Below are 12,135 nucleotides of genomic sequence, written 5' to 3'. Positions count from 1 at the left end.
ATATCGACTGCATTTTAAAAAATTAAACTAAAAGATAAAAATACATCTCCCACTTGGCAAGTTAAAACATGTGACAAAATCGAATTGTGTGAATTTGGAAAAATAAAATAAAATAATTAGAAATATTTTGGGGGCAATACAACAACAACAAAAAATTCCATAGGTGATGAAAATCTATATTTGTTTGGTGTATCTCATTAAAATAATTATTAGTTTGACCAATTTTTATATTTCTGTATTTATTTTTTTAATTTTGGTTGCAGTCCTCCACAGCTAGCAATATAGTTTTGCTGTGTTTTAAAACATGCTAGCAAGCAAAATGGAAACAATAATACAGTGAACTTAACAGGTGGCAGTGGTCTTAAACTTTACAGGACCTTGATACATAAACACAACATAGTACTTCTGTCAGTACTTCTGATCCATTTTGAGCCATCTATATAAGGACAAACAAAAATCATCTGCAGTGCTGTATAAAAGGTGAATTGCCCAACAGAGAGAATCCAAAAACTTAAAAAAAAAATGTTTTAAATGAAAGAAAAAAAATATAAACAACTCAAATATTAACATTATATATTGGAAATCACCATTGCACCAATGAACCATTCAAGACCTATCAGTCATTTTCAAGTGCTCTCACCCCATAAGCTTGTTTTTCAGAAACTGTACCTTTGAAGACAGCTTTTGTCCATCAAGATTTAAAAGTATCTTCTGGAGGACTTCAAAGGTGCATTTAAGTTCTGGTGGGTAGCTCAGGTTCAAACGGTATATGAGTCCAAACAACAGAGCACATGCTTGTGCAATGTTACCCAAATCAGTGTTAGCCTCCACACCCTCAATCACGACACCAACGTCCTCTGGGTCATCTTCAGGTTCAGCACCCTCCTTCTGGATGACGTACACCTCCATCACAGTTTGCTCCATGCAGCTTTTTGCCTCGCTGTCCGTATCGTACATGAAAAAGTATAAGACAACAAAGTAAAATTTAAGAGATTGTTTAAACAACTGTTTCTATGCTGTTCATAAAATCCAAGTAGTCAAAGTAATAAACAGAAAATTACACCACTAAAGTAGTTGTTAGTAATTACTCCAATACATAAATTATAAAATACACCTCTCATGTCAAAAGAGGTGACATAATTGACCTCTCACCGGCCCCTCCCCCGAAAGGGCCATTGTCCAATTACACATTATAGCAACCGTTACTGTGTCTGACAAACATTAACCTCAAGCAAGATGGAGAAGCGGTGTGCCCACCGATACGCCGAGAGATTGTGTCTGGAGGAGTTGTGTTCTTTCCATTCACAAAGTCAAAAACAACGTGAATGGATTAAACAGTGTGTATGGCCCCATTCCCAGGTAAATGTACCGAACATTATGAAGCATGTCTGCTCGCACATTCGGGTACCCATTGGTGCGCAGAGGAAACCATTTGTTTGTCGGACGTAGCAAGAGTAACTTAGGGGGACAGGACTCGAGAAAAGGCTAACTCAGCTGCTAAAATAAAACAGGTATAGAAGTGTTAGTACTAAACAGCTCAAAGTTCATAGACATTTCTATTTACAAATACTGATGACCATAACAATGAAAAAACAACAGGACTTGTTTTAATCCAAGTACAGATTCAAAAGCAATATAGTCTTGATGCATGTTAAATGCATTGTATGTTTGTGTATCAAGTTTAAGTAGGCATAAATTTCTTTCCTTCCAATACCAAATTCCAGAAATTCTTTATTGCAACGCTTAATACTGTTTGGTATTCAAGACATCCTTTCCCCAATACCAGGTGTCTTGTTGCTAATCTCAAAATTTTAATTTTAATGATTTGCATTTGAGGCAACGTCACAATTTGTATGAGAATGTTACAGACAACATGCTGTCACAATGGCTCACCAAGTACTCCTTTATTAACTTCTCATAGTCTTCGTTTAGGTGGATGCACAAAGACTTCAAGATGCATGCTCGTCTGGTATGGATGTTGTCATGCTGGAGAGGAGGAGGAGATAATATGAGCCAAAACCAGTCTGTTTTTCTTAAAGCTAGGGTAATCAGTTAACTTGCATAATTATTCTTTAGGTTAGAACCTGGCATGTACCACTTGTTAAGCAAACAAACAAAATTGACAACTTCATCTCCAAATAAAAGTTATTTTTGCTGCCTATGACAAAGTCTACTCAATCCTAATACAAACCTTGGAGATGGCAAGCATGAGACCTCTTATTTTCTTTCCACGTGTCCCTCCTTTGGTCAGAAAGATTTCCATTAAGCGTGGCGCGTATTGGTCAAGCTCGGCAAAGAAAGTAGATAGCAGAGGCTTTGTGGTGATTCGCAGAAACTCCTTCTCAATCTGCAATAGAGAACAAATACATTGATTAAAAACGCAACTGTATATTTCACTCACTTCACATCTAAGCTGACTAAAGCTGCTTTTAGAAGACCATGCAGACATCAGTGCTGTCTGTGTAGGACATGAATCAGTCTGTGTCAGATACTGAATTTGAAATTTCCACTAAAGTCACAAGTAAGAGGCAAGTGGAACCAAGATCTAGGCCATTTGCTTTTTGAAGTTTGCAAAGACTGCTAAATTGCACCAGTGGTAGTTCACTCTTTGCAACACAGTATGCTGTTCTAAACAGATTTTTCAGGTTTATTTTTAGTATATTATTTGCAATTGGTGTTTGTTCTGGGAAAGATATTGCAGACTGAGCAATAATCCATTTCTAATGGGGGCCTTTCTTAAAATGACTGGTCCCAGTAACAAAGGCGCTTGTCGACTCAGAAATCGAGGGAAAACCAACAACACACCCGGCAGAACATTATGTTATTTACACGGGTGCACATAAGTGGTCCGCATGTGCGCATTCGCTGTCAAAATAAAAGACGCGCAACAGATAAGAAGTTGCAACGCACGTTTGCATCCATATAAAAGGCACTGTTTTTGTCCGCTAGAGTGGGATTTTCACGGCACATTCTGCACCACATCTGTGTGTTCATCATTTGTTTGAAGCCAGCTCACCTCCTGCAATCACTTTTGCGAGAATACGCGCTTCTTTTGTGGTTCGGACTCCTTCTGACATTTCTTTGGAGGTGGAGGAAAACCAAAGTAATTGCTTAAAGGAGCTTCTTCGACATATTTAAGAGTTCTAAACAAATATGTCCTCCTCCAGAAAATCTTATGTATGCAAACACGCGTTGCAACTTCTTATCTTGTGCGCGTTTTTTATTTTGACAGCAAATACGCACTTGCGGACCACTTATGTGCAGCCCCGGTTATATAGCTCGTCATGTTGCAGCCACAGAAATTCTTTTGTCCATGAAACCATAAAGCTGCACTTTCTTTTTGCCTTATAGTCTGATTTGTCATAACTTTTCCGTTTTGTGGTAAGCTTTTCTTTGGCTGTCACTTCTTCACCCTGACCTCTCTTATTTGGCTAAGCAGAACTACAATTAATATCCTGCTGCTTTTACACACGCACTCACATAACACTCAGCGATTGTCTGCGCGATCAACCTCTCACATGTTTAAGCTGCGGGAGATTTCACTTGTCATGTTTGCATAGTAAGCTAACGATTGATAAGACGATGTCAGAGGAATTGGTGCACAAATTATCATCACTCACAGATCAGTGCTGTCGCTCTCTATACACAGGTCGCGCTATTGCAAAGTGAAAGCAAAAAACAAGCGCAAATTCAAACGCGATTTCAATATGTCACATATTGACAGTGGCTCACCGATGCCAATGACATAATTACCCAGCTACATTTCCGAAAGAATGCAGAAGCATTGACATATATTTTTCCTTCTTATGACAGCCCGACGGGCAGGGCAGAGATAGATTTTGGTAGCCCGACTGGAAAAATCGCTAGCCCTGGGACGTCGGGCTAGCCATTTTGCGAGCCCTGTACAGTGTTTCAATAATTGTACCTACTACTCTTCCTGATGGAACAACGCTTGCACTGCCACATACAAGTCACTGAAAGAAAAAAAGAAAAGCAGTTTTAAGGATAGTTTTATTGGCACCTTTTTTTCATTTTGATTAAATCATAAAACTATCATAAAAAATATATGATGGTAAAAGGCTTACCATGTATTAAAGAGGAGGCACAAACAATCAGAAAAAGGGGTCAGCTTTCTTTGTGGTGTTACTATGGTAAAGAAAACAGAAAAAATTATTTTATAAAAATTCCACAGTGGATTTTTTTTTACTTTGTTGCAAATGTATAAAAAAAATACAAATACATATAAATACCTCTTGCAATATAAAATTCACAGATAAATATCCAATCTGTTGCTAAATGTAATAGCAGTGTTTCACACTATGCAATAAAGATGCTGGTAGTTGTGGTAAAGGTCCCACAGGCAATTTTCATAACTATCCGCCATTGCCTTTTCCTCTGACCTCGTGGTTATGCTCTTTTTCCCATGCACTAGCATCAAGTCAATTCGAAGGATGCAGCCCCTGAATTTGGACACAGCTAATATTTAGCAAATCGCGCATGCTAGTTTAACTTGCATTACTGTGAGAGGCCGAATGCTTAAAATAAAAGGAGAGAGAAAGAAAGAAAGAAAGAAAAAATGCAAATGATAATAAAAAAAGTGAACAAAGACCATGTCTTGCAATAACCGTCATTTAAAACCAAAGTGAATGCTAACAGAGCTAGGTAGAAGTTCAATGAGACAACCATACTAGCTTTAGCTAACTTCATTTACTTTGAAAGTGAATTACAAACGTGTTAAATATTGAATTAAACATATCAATAACCGCTAAAAACACTATAAGACTAACTGCAAAAACGGGTAAAAAAAAAAAAAAAAGAAAAACAATGAAGTGGAAATGCTAATAATAGTATAAATATACCCAGAGCGGATTATAAATCAGGTATTAGACGGTACCGATTGGCACCGTCTAATACCAGATTTTCACTGTATTTGCTCCACTCCCGCTGTCTAATGACAACTTACACATTTGGAATTAAAAACATTGTTAAACAATTAATGGACAAAACAACTTCGTTTGACTAAGATATTTTGAGTTATTTATTACTTACCTGTATTGTGGAAGATTCCGCAGAGGGAAATGGCAGTCCACTGAACACATATAACTTCTCCGCGTTCCCGCCTCTTCACTTTTGGGAAGTTTGAGCATGCGCACTAGGCATCGGTTTTAGAGTTGTTGATTTAAAATAATTACATTTAATTGAACTGAAGAATGCAAATCTAGTTCATTAAACTTTTTGTTATTTTATGTTAAACCAACAACTGATAATGATTTAAAAACCTAAACTCAATATGTTCATGTTAAATAGACAAATGTCTATTGAATTAATCAAACAACTGCCTTAGTTGACTTTTTTGAGTGTACCTTCTTTTCCCCACTTCGCTTTAATATAGACAGTGCTGTCGTTTTTACACCACAGGATGTATAATCTGGAAGTAATTTTTGCGCTCCAGATTTAATTAATGATAAAAAATGTTTCTACAAATTGTAAATTGTTTAGATTCACTTTTAAGTTTTGAATAAAATAATTTCTGACCTGTAAATATTCTGATATTAAGGCTTTAACTGGTACTCCTTTAACAATTGTTCCTTCAACATCTTTCCGTCCCGTGGCGTAATATACACAACAGAGACATATCAATAGTCTTATCTGAGCTGCACAGTTACACTCTCGTAGACAAGGACGTCCACAACCTCCATTATCTTTCTTTAGTTGGAGGGTTTTATATTTAACTTCTTTTTTCCCATTCCAAATGTATTTCAAAAGCTTTCTATACCACGCCACAAATTGTTTTTGTGGTATGAGAATCGGTAGGGACTGAAACAAATACAGCCATCGGAGAAGAATGTTTAACCTAATTGATTCAATCCTAGAGAGCAGGTCCAGAAAAGCTATGGTATTCCATCTTTGTATATCAGATTTTATGGATTCATTCAGTGGGCCATAGTTGGCATCAAACATTTTGGTGAAGTCAGGGTGTATTACCGCCCCTAGGTACCAAATGCTGTCTGCATCCCATTTCCATTTATAGGATTGTTAATCGCATGCATCGATTAAGAATCACTATAAATGGAATCAATTAAAAATCGGCATGCATTTTTAATTTCTCTTTGCTATGTGGGCTGATTGGGACCTGATGAATGTAAAACCAAAGATTTTTTTTTTTACCTGATGTAGTTTCTGAGAAGAGGATATCAGGCCCTTGTAGAGCAAAATTTAATATTGTAGTCTAGACAACCCAAAATGTGAGGTCTTGAAGGTTAAATATTTTTCCCCTCCTTCAAGCTCGGGTCCTCTACCAGAGGGCTGGGTACTTGAGGGTCCTGTGCAGTATCTTAGCTGTTCCCAGGACTGTGCTCTTCTAGACAGAGATCTCGGATGTTGTACCTTGGCTCTGCTGGTACAACTGACTCGTGGTCACTGCACCTAACTTGGAGGTCACTGCACCAAGTGTTGTGATTATCACTGGGACCACTATTACCCTCATCCTCCAGATCTTCCTGATGGTGTTCCTTCTTCCTGTTGTTGCTGTCATTCGATATCGCTACATTTGTCACTACAGCTGTCTTCCTCTGCTTGTCTATCACTAGTATGTCTGGTTGGTAAGACATGACTATTTTGTCCATCTGTATCTGTAAGTCCCATAGGATCTTAGCTTAGTGTTTCTCACCCTAGAGTGCATCTCAAATTTTGACCTCGGGACTTCCAGGCCATACTAAGCACAGATTTTTCTGTATACTATGCCAGCCACTTGGTTATAGCGTTCCATCTGTGCTGTCAATTTGTCCAGCTTTGTCCAGCCACTTGTAGCACTTCTGAATGTCAGCCAATTCCTCTATCTGCTGGTCCCCAGTCTCCTTCCTTCCGTACCTGATCACAGGCAAGGCGTAGGTGTTGATAGCCCAGATCTTGTTCTTACCATTCAGCTGGCTCCTCAGGACCTGCGTTAATCTCTGCATGTACTTGGTGGTTACAGCTTTCATAGCAGCCTCTTTGTGGTTCCCATTTGCATGTGGGATTCCCAGGTACTTGTAGCTGTCCTTGATGTCTGCAATGTTGCCTTCTGGTTGTTCTATCCCCTCACCTCTGACAACGTTCCCTCTCTTAGTTACCATTTGACTACACTTCCCAAATTCGAAAGACATCACAATGTCATGGCTGTAAATCCTGGTGGTGTGGATCAGTGAAGTGATGTCTCGTTCACTGCCCTTTATTAAATAAGTATTACAGAAAATGCATTTTTATATGCACACACTGTACATATATATATATATATATATATATATATATATATATATATATATATGTATATGTATATATATATGTATATATATATATATATATATATATATATATATGTATATATGTATATATATGTATATATATATATATATATATATATATATATATATACACACATATATAATGTATATAATATATATATATATATATGTGTATATATATATATACTAGGGGTGCAACGATATTCGTATCGATATTGAACCGTTCGATACAGTGCTTTTGGTTCGGTACGCATATGTATCGAACAATACAACATTTGTAATTTATTTTATCAATTTTCCTTCTGACGATGCTGTCTGTGTGGAGCGCTCAGTGAATCTGCGTTCGACTACTCCGCCTAGGCTGCACTGTCGAGCGCAGATCCACTGAGCGCTCAACACAGACAGCATAGTCAGAAGGAAGAGCGCAGGGCAAGCTAGCGAGACAGCTGTTAGCACATGATTCTCCTTATGCTGCTGAGAATATAGCCCAGAAGAAGCGGATAGTATAGCTTTTATTTTGGAAAGAGACATTTCTCTGTAATAAACTCTCTTTTCCAAAAATGAGGGATTCCTCAATCAGATACAGGGCTTGCAATATCGCTAGCCCGACGTCCCGGAGCTAGCGATTTTTTCAGTCGGGCTACCAAAATCTATCTCTTCCCTGCCCGTCGGGCTATTGTAGGAAGGAAAAATATATGTCAATGCTTTTGCATTCTTTCAGAAATGTAGCTGGGTAATTATGTCATTGGCATCGGTGAGCCACTGTCAATATGTGACATATTGAAATCGCGTTTGAATTTGCGCTTGTTTTTTTGCTTTCACTTTGCAATCGTGCGAACTGTGTATAGAGAGCGACAGCACTGATCTGTGAGTGATGATAATTTGTGCACCAATTCCTCTGACATCGTCTTATTAATCGTTAGCTTACTATGCAAACATGACAAGTGAAATCTCCCACAGCAAGCTTAAACATGTGAGAGGTTGATCGCGCAGAGAATCGCTGAGCTTATGTGAGTGCGTGTGTAAAAGCAGCAGGATATATATTTTAGTTCTGCTGAGCCAAATAAGACAGGTCAGGGTGAAGAAGTGACAGCCAAAGAAAAGCTTACCACAAAACGGAGAAGTTATGACAAATCAGACTATAAGGCAAAAAGAAAGTGCAGCTTTATGGTTTCATGGACAAAAGTATTTCTGTGGCTGCAATATGACGAGCTAAATAACCAGGGGTGCACATCAGTGGTCCGCAGGTGCGCATTCGCTGTCAAAATAAAAAACACGCACAAGGGTTAGGGTTAAATTTAAAAACTGTACTTTTGAGTTAAAATATATATTTATAATTTTAATAAATGACAAATTAAAAAGGCATGAACATTTTTTTTGTATCGAAAAAATATCGAACCGTGACACCAAAGTATCGAACCGAACCGTGAATTTTGTGTATCGTTGCACCCCTAATATATATATATATATATATATATATATATATATATATATATATATATATATATATATATATATATATATGTATAGTTATATACATTATATATAATGTATATAATATAATATATATATAATATATATATATATATATGTATATATATATATATATATACAAGTTGAACAGCCACAAGGGGCAGTACCCTCCATGGAGAAGGAGGCTAGAGGGCAAGATCAAAGTAGCACGGAGGGAGGTTAGCCAATTAACGGAGTTGCAGAAAGGTGCGACAAAGAAGGTGCATAAGAAATACAGCAAGCTGTCCATACCTGAGGCCTTGGAAACTGCCAAGCAAAGACTCACAGCCTTGGCCAGCCGCTTGAGGAGGTACACCAGAGAGATAGAAGGCAGGAGAATAAACCGGCTGTTCTCCACAGAACCAGCAAAGGTGTACTCTCAGTGGCAAGGGAACAATAAGAGAACAGCACCACCAAGGCTGGAGACGGAGCAATACTGGAAGAGCATATGGGAGAAGGACGCAACCCATAATGGCAATGCTCAGTGGCTAGTGGATCTGAGGGCAGACCACAGCGACCTCCCTGAGCAGGGTCCAGTAACCATCACAGTGGCAGATATCCAAGAAAGGGTCTCCAGTATGACGAGTTGGACAGCACCAGGGCCCGACATGGTTCACGCCTACTGGCTAAAGAAGCTGACTGCACTCCACGAGCGTCTGGCAGCACAAATGAACCAGCTGCTAGTTAACGGGAGACACCCGGAATGGCTAACCGAAGGTCGGACGGTCCTGATCCCCAAGGACCCCAAGAAGGGACCGGTCCCCTCCAACTACCGACCAATAACCTGCCTCAGTACTACATGGAAGCTCCTGTCAGGCATCATATCGGCTAAGATGAACAGGCACATGGGTCAATACATGAGCGGGACACAGAAAGGAATTGGCAAGAATACCAGAGGCGCAAAACACCAGCTACTGGTAGACAGAACAGTCAGCCGAGACTGCAAGACCAGACTGACCAGCCTGTGCACTGCCTGGATTGATTACAAGAAGGCCTATGACTCAATGCCCCACAGCTGGATACTGGAATGCCTAGAATTGTACAAGATCAATCGGACCCTAAGAGCCTTCATCAGGAACTCAATGGGGATGTGGCGTACAACACTAGAGGCCAACTCCAAGCCCATAGCACAAGTCACCATCAAGTGCGGGATCTACCAAGGAGATGCTCTGTCCCCACTGCTGTTCTGCATAGGCCTGAACCCCCTCAGTGAGATCATTAACAAGACTGGCTACGGATACCGACTACGGAACGGAGCAGTTGTCAGCCACCTCCTGTACATGGATGACATCAAGCTGTATGCCAAGAGTGAACGAGACATCGATTCACTGATCCACACTACCAGGCTATATAGCAATGACATTGGAATGTCGTTCGGACTGGAGAAGTGTAGTCGGATGGTAACAAAGAGAGGGAAGGTAGTCAGAACTGAGGGGATTGAACTACCAGAAGGCAACATTGCAGACATAGAGGACAGTTACAAGTACCTGGGGATCCCGCAGGCGAATGGGAACAATGAAGAGGCCGCTAGAAAAGCTGCAACCACCAAGTACCTGCAGAGGGTCAGGCAAGTCCTGAGGAGTCAGCTGAATGGTAACAAGATCCGGGCCATCAACACGTACGCCCTGCCCGTGATCAGGTACCCTGCTGGGGTAATAGGCTGGCCAAAGGAGGAGATAGAAGCCACTGACATAAAGACAAGAAAGCTCCTTACCATGCATGGAGGGTTTCACCCCAAGTCCAGCACCCTGAGGCTGTACGCTAAGCGGAAGGAAGGAGGCCGGGGACTGGTGAGTGTCAGCACCACAGTCCAGGATGAGACAACGAACATCCAAGAATACATTGGGAAGATGGCCCCAACTGACCGAGTGCTCAGTGAATACCTCAGGCAGCAGAAACCCAAGAAAGAGGAGGGAGACGAGGAACCATCATGGAAGGACAGGCCCCTGCACGGTATGTACCACCGGCAGATAGAGGAGGTGGCTGATATCCAGAAATCCTACCAGTGGCTGGACAAAGCTGGACTGAAAGACAGCACAGAGGCACTAATCATGGCAGCACAAGAACAAGCTCTGAGTACAAGATCCATAGAGGCTGGGGTCTATCACACCAGGCAAGACCCCAGGTGCAGGCTGTGTAAAGATGCCCCAGAGACAATCCAGCACATAACAGCAGGGTGCAAGATGCTAGCAGGCAAGGCATATATGGAACGCCATAACCAAGTGGCCGGCATAGTGTACAGGAACATCTGTGCCGAGTATAACCTGGAAGTCCCGAGGTCAAAATGGGAGATGTCCCCAAGGGTGGTGGAGAATGACCGAGCTAAGATCCTGTGGGACTTCCAGATACAGACGGACAAAATGGTGGTGGCTAACCAACCGGACATAGTGGTGGTAGACAAACAGAAGAAGACGGCCGTAGTGATCGATGTAGCGGTTCCGAATGACAGCAATATCAGGAAGAAGGAACACGAGAAGCTTGAGAAATACCAAGGGCTCAGAGAAGAGCTCGAGAGGATGTGGAGGGTGAAGGTAACGGTGGTCCCCGTGGTAATCGGAGCACTAGGTGCGGTGACTCCCAAGCTAGGCGAGTGGCTCCAGCAGATCCCGGGAATAACATCGGAGATCTCTGTCCAGAAGAGCGCAGTCCTGGGAACAGCTAAGATACTGCGCAGGACCCTCAAGCTCCCAGGCCTCTGGTAGAGGACCCGAGCTTGAAGGATAAACCGCCCGCAGGGGCGTGCTGGGTGTTTTTATATATATATATATATATATATATATATATATGTTTTTAACGAGTCAGACTTACCATCAGCATAGTGGACTAATAAAAGAAACATTTAATAGGATTTGAAAGTTAAGGATGTCAAAATGTGACTGAATTAATATTTAACTTTATTGTTTCCAGCGTGACAGCAGTAAAGGCTATGGCGTTCTATGTATGCCCTGGCTGCTACAATCTTGCACCCTGCTGCATTTCTTTGTCTCTTTTATGCTAAATATTTATGAGCTAGAAATGAAAGATTTGAACAAATTAATTTTTGGTAGTGCTTGTTTGTGTTTTCTTCTCTCTGTAAACATGATAGCTGAAAAAATGGAGTTGTGATAAAACTTTGTAGGGATGTAGAGTGGTGGCATGTTAACAGCCCATTAAAAGTTGGCTTACATCCACCAAGGTCATGTTGACATGGGGCACTTTTTGAGTATCACTGATTCCTTTTATTATGACTTTGTTATGTACATCACACTAACAGGTTATAACTGTTTCTGAATAACTATTATTTTTGGAAAACAAAATAAACTTATGATCAAAAACTTTCACTTGAAATTCATCACTGAAC

General features: G+C 40.4%; 2 long non-coding RNA genes across 2 annotated transcripts; both read right to left on the bottom strand.

The window, feature by feature from the left end:
• Window positions 1-917: 917 nt before the first annotated feature.
• On the bottom strand, window positions 918-3,410 carry LOC143414720 (uncharacterized). The gene is made up of 3 exons (XR_013095413.1): window positions 2,192-3,410; window positions 1,894-1,986; window positions 918-940 (listed from the first exon to the last, which is right to left on the bottom strand). It is a non-coding gene; the product is annotated as an uncharacterized LOC143414720 (long non-coding RNA).
• Window positions 3,411-3,929: 519 nt separating this feature from the next.
• Window positions 3,930-5,356, bottom strand: LOC143414719 (uncharacterized). The gene is made up of 3 exons (XR_013095410.1): window positions 5,050-5,356; window positions 4,086-4,146; window positions 3,930-3,974 (listed from the first exon to the last, which is right to left on the bottom strand). It is a non-coding gene; the product is annotated as an uncharacterized LOC143414719 (long non-coding RNA).
• Window positions 5,357-12,135: the final 6,779 nt, after the last annotated feature.

Source organism: Maylandia zebra, linkage group LG3, assembly GCF_041146795.1.
Source record: "Maylandia zebra isolate NMK-2024a linkage group LG3, Mzebra_GT3a, whole genome shotgun sequence".
Lineage (NCBI taxonomy): Eukaryota > Metazoa > Chordata > Actinopteri > Cichliformes > Cichlidae > Maylandia > Maylandia zebra.
This window is presented reverse-complemented; position numbering and strand designations above follow the sequence as displayed.